The sequence below is a fragment of the Hydra vulgaris genome, chromosome 08, assembly GCF_038396675.1.
Source record: "Hydra vulgaris chromosome 08, alternate assembly HydraT2T_AEP".
Lineage (NCBI taxonomy): Eukaryota > Metazoa > Cnidaria > Hydrozoa > Anthoathecata > Hydridae > Hydra > Hydra vulgaris.
The window spans coordinates 1,187,331-1,194,410 of record NC_088927.1 but is presented as its reverse complement, the minus strand read 5'-3'; the positions used below and the strand labels follow the sequence as shown (position 1 = coordinate 1,194,410).

At 27.1% G+C, this 7,080-nt stretch overlaps 1 long non-coding RNA gene across 1 annotated transcript; it reads left to right on the top strand.

The window, feature by feature from the left end:
* The first annotated feature begins 5,302 nt into the window (after positions 1-5,302).
* Positions 5,303-6,178, top strand: LOC136084109 (uncharacterized). The gene is made up of 2 exons (XR_010640344.1): positions 5,303-6,040; positions 6,110-6,178. It is a non-coding gene; the product is annotated as an uncharacterized LOC136084109 (long non-coding RNA).
* Positions 6,179-7,080: the final 902 nt, after the last annotated feature.

Below are 7,080 nucleotides of genomic sequence, written 5' to 3'. Positions count from 1 at the left end.
TAATAATCCCCACATGGGTTACATATGGAAAAAATCCACGCGTATCCCGTGTGCGCTTTTTCACTGGGAAAGCTGGTAACTAAAAAAAAACTAAAAAAAATTTTTTTAAATCGACATTGCATTACGTTACGCTTATATTGTGTGAAAATATTTTATATTAATAGAGAGAATGGCAAGCAAGTATGTAAGTACCACGAATAATGTTTATCTTTCTTTATAGAAAAAAGATTAAGATATGTGCAAATAGACGTATTATTAGGATAATATAATAGTTATTTGAATTTAGATTTTGAGTTAGTTATTTGCAAACAATTAATTGATGCAAGTTGAAATATTGTCAAAAACCAATCTCGCATGCATGGGACACTGCAGTGTCCCACAAAGAAATGCAGGTTTGAAAGTCGAAGAATTCCCAATTTTCTTTATTTAAAAAAAAAAAAGTAGGATGGAGATGGGTTTCTGTAACTTTTTTTATGCTCCAAAACTTTTAACTTTAGATATAATAAGGTCCTTAAGACTTAAGGGACTTACGAACTACATTGAGGAACAAAAACAGAATATTTACAGAAACTTTTCAATTTTTAGTTTGGAGTACCACAGTGTTATTGGGAATAAAGCCTCTGGCTCCAGTTTTCAAAGTAATATGATCTAAAGTAATGTTTAATTAAAATAATATGCTTTAAAATGCATATAGTTATACATATAACTCCTGATATATTTTAAATGATGACAGCTTTACTTTTCTATTGATGTTAAATTTATTACGTTTCAATAACTCAGATTGAATCTTAACTGAATTATTGTAAGCTTTGTAGGGTTTTGTTGTATATCAAATCGTGTTGTAAATAAAGTAAAAATAATATATATATATTTATATATATATATATATATATATATATATATATATATATATATATATATATATATATACATATATATACATATGTATAAATATATATATATATATATATATATATATATATATATATATATATATATATATATATATATACAAATATATATATATACAAATATATATATATATATATATATATATATATATATATATATATATATATACAAATATATATATATAATTCATTTTATAAAATAGAGACTGACAACTGATAATTAATGGATGTAAATACAAATTATAAAAATCATGTAAACTTCATTTATTATTTCTAAATACTATATTAATGTTAGTCGACAAAGTTAAAATCAATTTAGAGCATTGTTATTAGTTCTTTTGCGATTCGCACTTCCACTTCTGTCTCTCAAATTTATAAAATAGGTGGTCAAAGCTTGCTCAATAGGTAGGTTATCAGCATAACAATGCTTTTTTCTTACACTTTCTTAAAAGAAAAATGGCAAATTGATTACTTATTTTACCTAAATCATAGGGTCATCTATGCATAATGATGTCAGATGATGACCCCTTTATTGAACACCTTCACCCTTTATCAAAGTAAGTCAATTTTTTGCCATCTCCCATTGAAAATGATGTCAGTTTTTGTTATCATATTATGATGGTATATCTGAATTGTTAATATAACATAAAAAATGCATATACCATCAATTTTTTTCTGGTTCAATTATACATTTATTCTCAACAGTACTACAGTTTTAAGCAACAAAAGCAAGAAGTTTTTAGACCACATTGTTGGTGTAAATACCTCTAAAACCTGCTCATAGCTAGCATATATTGTTTTACTTTTTTTTTAAATAAAATATGTTACTTTTTTTTTTAATTCAATTTTTTAACTGACATTAGTTGGTCTCAACTTCCCCTCCCCATTGTCAATTATTGTTAAACTCACACTGCCCCTCTATCTACTGGCATCATTTATGGATGATCCCATAGCCTAAATACTATATATATATATATATATATATATATATATATATAATATATATATATATATATATATATATATATATATATATATATATATATATATATATATATATTCTTTTTACTTTATTTACAACACCATTTGATATACAACAAACCTCTACAAAGCTTACAATAATTCAGTTAAAATTCAATCTGAGTTATTGAAACCTAATAAATTTAACATCAATAGAAAAGTAAAACTGTCATCATTTAAATTGTAAAGGGTGTTGTCAAAATATGTTGAAAGTAAAATTAAGTTACTAATAAAATCACGTTCAATTAGTACTAGTTAACAAATTTGAACAAATAAATATAAAATAGTGAAAAAACAATGAACAAATAAGAACTTGAACTTGAACTAAATCTTGAATTTGAATTAATTGGTACTAATTTGTTCAAGCATAACCTTAAAAAATAAGTTTATATAATAAATATTATGTATAACTAGTTATACATATAGTTAACTATCAGGAGTTATATGTATAACTGCATGAATTTTAAAGCATTTTATTTAATTTATATATTACTTTAGATCGTGTTACTTTGAATACTGGACCCAGAGACTTTATTCCCAATTACACTGTGGTACTCCAGATTAAAAATTGAAAAGTTTCTGTAAATATCCTGTTTTTGTTCCTCAATGTACTTCGTAAGTCCCTAAAGTTTTATGAACTTTATTATATATAAAGTTAAAAGTTTTGGAGCATAAAAAGTTACAGAAACCTCCATATCTCCCTCCTATTTAATTTTTTTTTTTTTTAATAAAGAAAATTTGACTTTCAAACCAGCATTTCTTTGTGGGACACTGCAGTGTCCCATGCATGCATGCTTGTTTTTTGACAACATTTGAACTTGCATCAGTCAATTGTTTGCAGATAATATACTCAAGAACTATATTCAAATATCATAAGAACATGTTAGAGAATGTTCATATGATATTTGAACATCACAAATTTAATAACATTGTTGTGATATGTTATATAAATAATACCATAATAGATTATGATATGAAAATAAGATAGGATATGAAGGCAATGATCAAAGAATAAATTTACTTATAGAAATTTAGATGTTTGTTTATTAGTTTCAGAATATTATATTATGTGTGACCACAGCCTTCTATAATAACAGGCCTTGACATCGCGCAACAAAGTTGTTAAATTAAAGGCCAATTCCTAAAACTGTATTTACATTTTCATCTTTTAACATTTGACGAAAGTTTGTGTTCATGCTTTTTTAATAAATCTTTAAAATTTGATTGGTTTATAAATTTAATATTTCAACTTCAAGACGATAATGTTGTAAGGTTCAAGGCGTTACATTGTAAGATAATAGTATTGTCAAACTAACGGTAAGTTTTTTTAATAATTAAAATGCCTTTAAAATGCTGTGTATCTCTTTGCAAGTCGAACTATCTCAACTACAACAAAAATATCAATTTATACAACTACAATATCAATACTCAACTACAACAAAAATATCAATTTATAAATTCCCGAAGAATCTAGAGGAGAGAAAAAGATGTAGTGAAGCTCTCCCAAGAACTGGTTTTATTGTTACAGACTATACAGCAGTATGTCAACTTCATTGGCCAAATGAAGCACCTTTTGAAAGCAAATATGGGAACCAAAAATAAAGAAAGTTTGCTTCAGTTAAATATTCTATTCGAACACCTTAATGCTATGAGAAAAGTTAATGTTGGTGAAGTTTTATATACTCCAGATATTATATGTAGAGCATATGAGTATTTTGCTATGCGACGAAGTTTATATGATTGTTTGTGTATTGACTACAAGTTGTCAAGTATAAGGACTTTAACAAGATTGACTTCAAAAATAAGCTCAATGGAGGATCTAAGTTTCATAAATGATATTTTTATGAATTTAAATCCATCGAAAAGAACTTCCATACTACTAATTGATGAGGTCTATGTCAAAGCTTCATTACTTTACTAAAGAGGTGCTTTGTTTGGTCAAGCAGTAAACCCTGAAAAGTTAGCTAAAACAATTTTATCATTTATGATTAAATGTCTTTTTGGAGGTCCAGAAATTATATGTAGAGCTCAACCTGTTGCAAATTGTTCCTCTGAATTTCAGTTTGCTCAATGTCAACAAATTGTTCATACGATAAATAATATTAAAAATAGTAAGACATTGGTAATAATTACTGGTGGTAACCGTGTAAATCAAAGATTTTTTGGAATGTTTAAAACAGTCGATAGTAAACCATGGTTAACAAGATCAGGTATATATTTTTTTATGATTATGTGCATCTCTTAAAATCTATACGAAACAATTGGTTGACAGAAAAGACTGACGAACTTAAATTTTTAAACAATAAAGAACTGGCTTTGGCTAAGTGGAGTAATTTATAAACTTTTCTAAATCACTCCACTTAGCCAAAGCCAGTTCTTTTAATCTAAAACTTTAATTTAAAAACTGAGTGCACTTGTCTTTTTAAACTCTCTAAACTTACAGCTAAATCAGTTTATCCAAAACCAATAGAGAGACAATCTGTAAAGTTTTGTTTGTCTGTTTTTTGTGAAGAAACAGTAGCTGCATTATGAACGCATCTAGAGATTGAAAATAAAGCATTTGAAGGTACTCCTGTATTTATTGAAAATTTTTTTTTTTTTTCGAATGTTGTTAATGTCAAAGCACCTGGTGCTGGCATTCGGTTTAGAAATGAATTATGCGGAGAAATCCACTCAGTTGGTGATCAACAGTTACAACTGCTACGAGATATTGCTGAACTGTCAAATTTTATGAAACCTACAGGTAAGCATGTAAAACAGCTTACGCTAGATACTAGCAATGCAATAGCGCATTCATGTTATGGCTTTATTGATCTCGTAGAAACTTTGTTGAGTAATGGAGCAAAGTATGTCTTATTAGGTTGGTTTTCAACAGATCCACTTGAAAAAGTTTTTTCTAAGCTTCGACAGGGATCTGGAGGTACTTACTTTATAAACGCTAAATCTGTAATTGAAAAAATAATGTTCAACATACTAAATTGATTTTACAACTTAACATTCCTGTTGATGGTATTGATGGTCATACTTGTGACATATGTTTTAGAGATATTTCAACTGATGAAAAAGAACTTCTAGATAATATACATGATCTTGAAAGCTCAGTTAATAAATCTACATTAGTGGCTATAGTTTACATAGCTGGCTATGTGCAAAAAAGCGAAATAAAATCTTATGATGATTCTACCAATTATTATTATAAATATGGAAGTTATCTGTATAGCCTAAACAGAGGCGGACTTGAAATTCCTTCTGATACTCTTGTCTAATGGTCAATATTTTGCTTTTATATATATATATATATATATATATATATATATATATATATATATATATATAGAGAGAGAGAGAGAGAGAGAGAGATGGGTTCAAGGTGCTACTGACCCTTTATACAGAACATTCTGTGTTACTCAGTTTCGGTTCATTGCTGCTAAATATAAATTTAAAATCACAAAAAAACTGCTAAAGAATTACTCACTAATTACCACTCATAAAGTACTAAAGCTATCATAATTTATGTGAAAATTAGTTTTGTATTTTATTATGCTATTTACTTGTTATGTTTTTTATTTTCTCATTAGCCTATATGTCTCTCAATATGTTTGGATTTGTAAATATTTACCCTGTTGAGATATATTGATAAAACTTTTTTTTTGCTTGAATCGACTTTGCTTGTGTTTTTTATTGTTGGTAATTTTTATTGTTACCATTTTTAGCAAAAAAATTTAAAAATACAGTTATCTTTCTAATATTTAGATATATACTTTGTTATAGTTCTGCTTGTTATTGATACTATTTAATATTACATAAATTTTCATAATGAAATTTGAAATACGAAAAATACGATTATCTTTTAACAATTTTTTGGTTTTCTTTTTATATTTCCGTCTTTACTAGCGATTATTATTAGAAAACATAGACTGCCATTACACCCAACCTGATATAAAAATATATCATATAAGTAAAAGTGAAAGTTTAATCGGCCTACAGTTTTTACGGCATTTTGCGCGATGTCAAGGCCTGTTATTATAGAAGGCCGTGTGTATGACGAAAAAGTAAAGATACTTTTGCATCCAGTGGCTATTGCACCCAACGTCTACATCATTGAAAAAGTAGGTTTTTACATTTTTGTTTTTGTTTTTTTGTTTAACTACTTATCCTAATTGATCACTTTTTTTCAGGATTCTCCTCATGGGTTCAAGCTCATTACGCATAATATGTGTTCAATTACCCATAATACGTTAGTCATTGTAAGTAATAAATTAGGAAATAATTATTTGTGAAATGTTGTAGTCATTAATGATTTCAACCTGGCTAATAATTAAAATTGCTCGACTAATAAGGTTCCTTATTAAAATTGCTCTCTCTCTCTCTCTCTCTCTCTCTCTCTCTCTCTCTCTCTCTCTCTCTCTCTCTCTCTCTCTCTCTCTCTCTCTCTCTCTCTCTATTTATATATATATATATATGTGTGTATATATATATATGTGTGTATATATATATATATATATATGTGTGTGTATATTAGGGCTGTTCATGTGAACACAGGAAAAAAAATTTTTTCTCGGATTTGAATGCATAGTTGTTTATTTTGTGCCATTTGACATAGTAATTGACTGTGCAAAAAATCTTTCCAATCAGATAATGTTTAGGGGGTGCTCAATGACCATAAAGTTTTACGAAAAACGTCAAAAACGTGTAAAAAGTTCCAAAGTTCCAAAAATTTCTAGAACCTGGTTAGTTAGATTTTTTCCACTGAAATATTGTCTGATTGCGTGCTATATAGATTAATTAAAGTGCAGCAGATTAACTGTCATCAGGGCACCAGACTAAAAAATGTCTGCTAGTGTTTAAAACAACTGTGTTTATATCATTTTGTTAAAATTTGTATTCATAATTTTAATACTATTATTTAACTCAATTTAGAATTTGTTCAAACAGAATAAAAAGGTTTACAAGTATAAATATTATTTTTATTTGGAATTTCAGTTTGACAACGAATGTATTAATATTTTGATAGTACCTAACCTTAGTAACCTATTACAGAAAACTAGCATGGTAGTCTGGTAGTGTATTGTTTGTTATTAAGTGCAGATAATAATAATTTCTAATTTGAAAATATTTATTTAATTTCTTTAGTAATAATTATTATAAT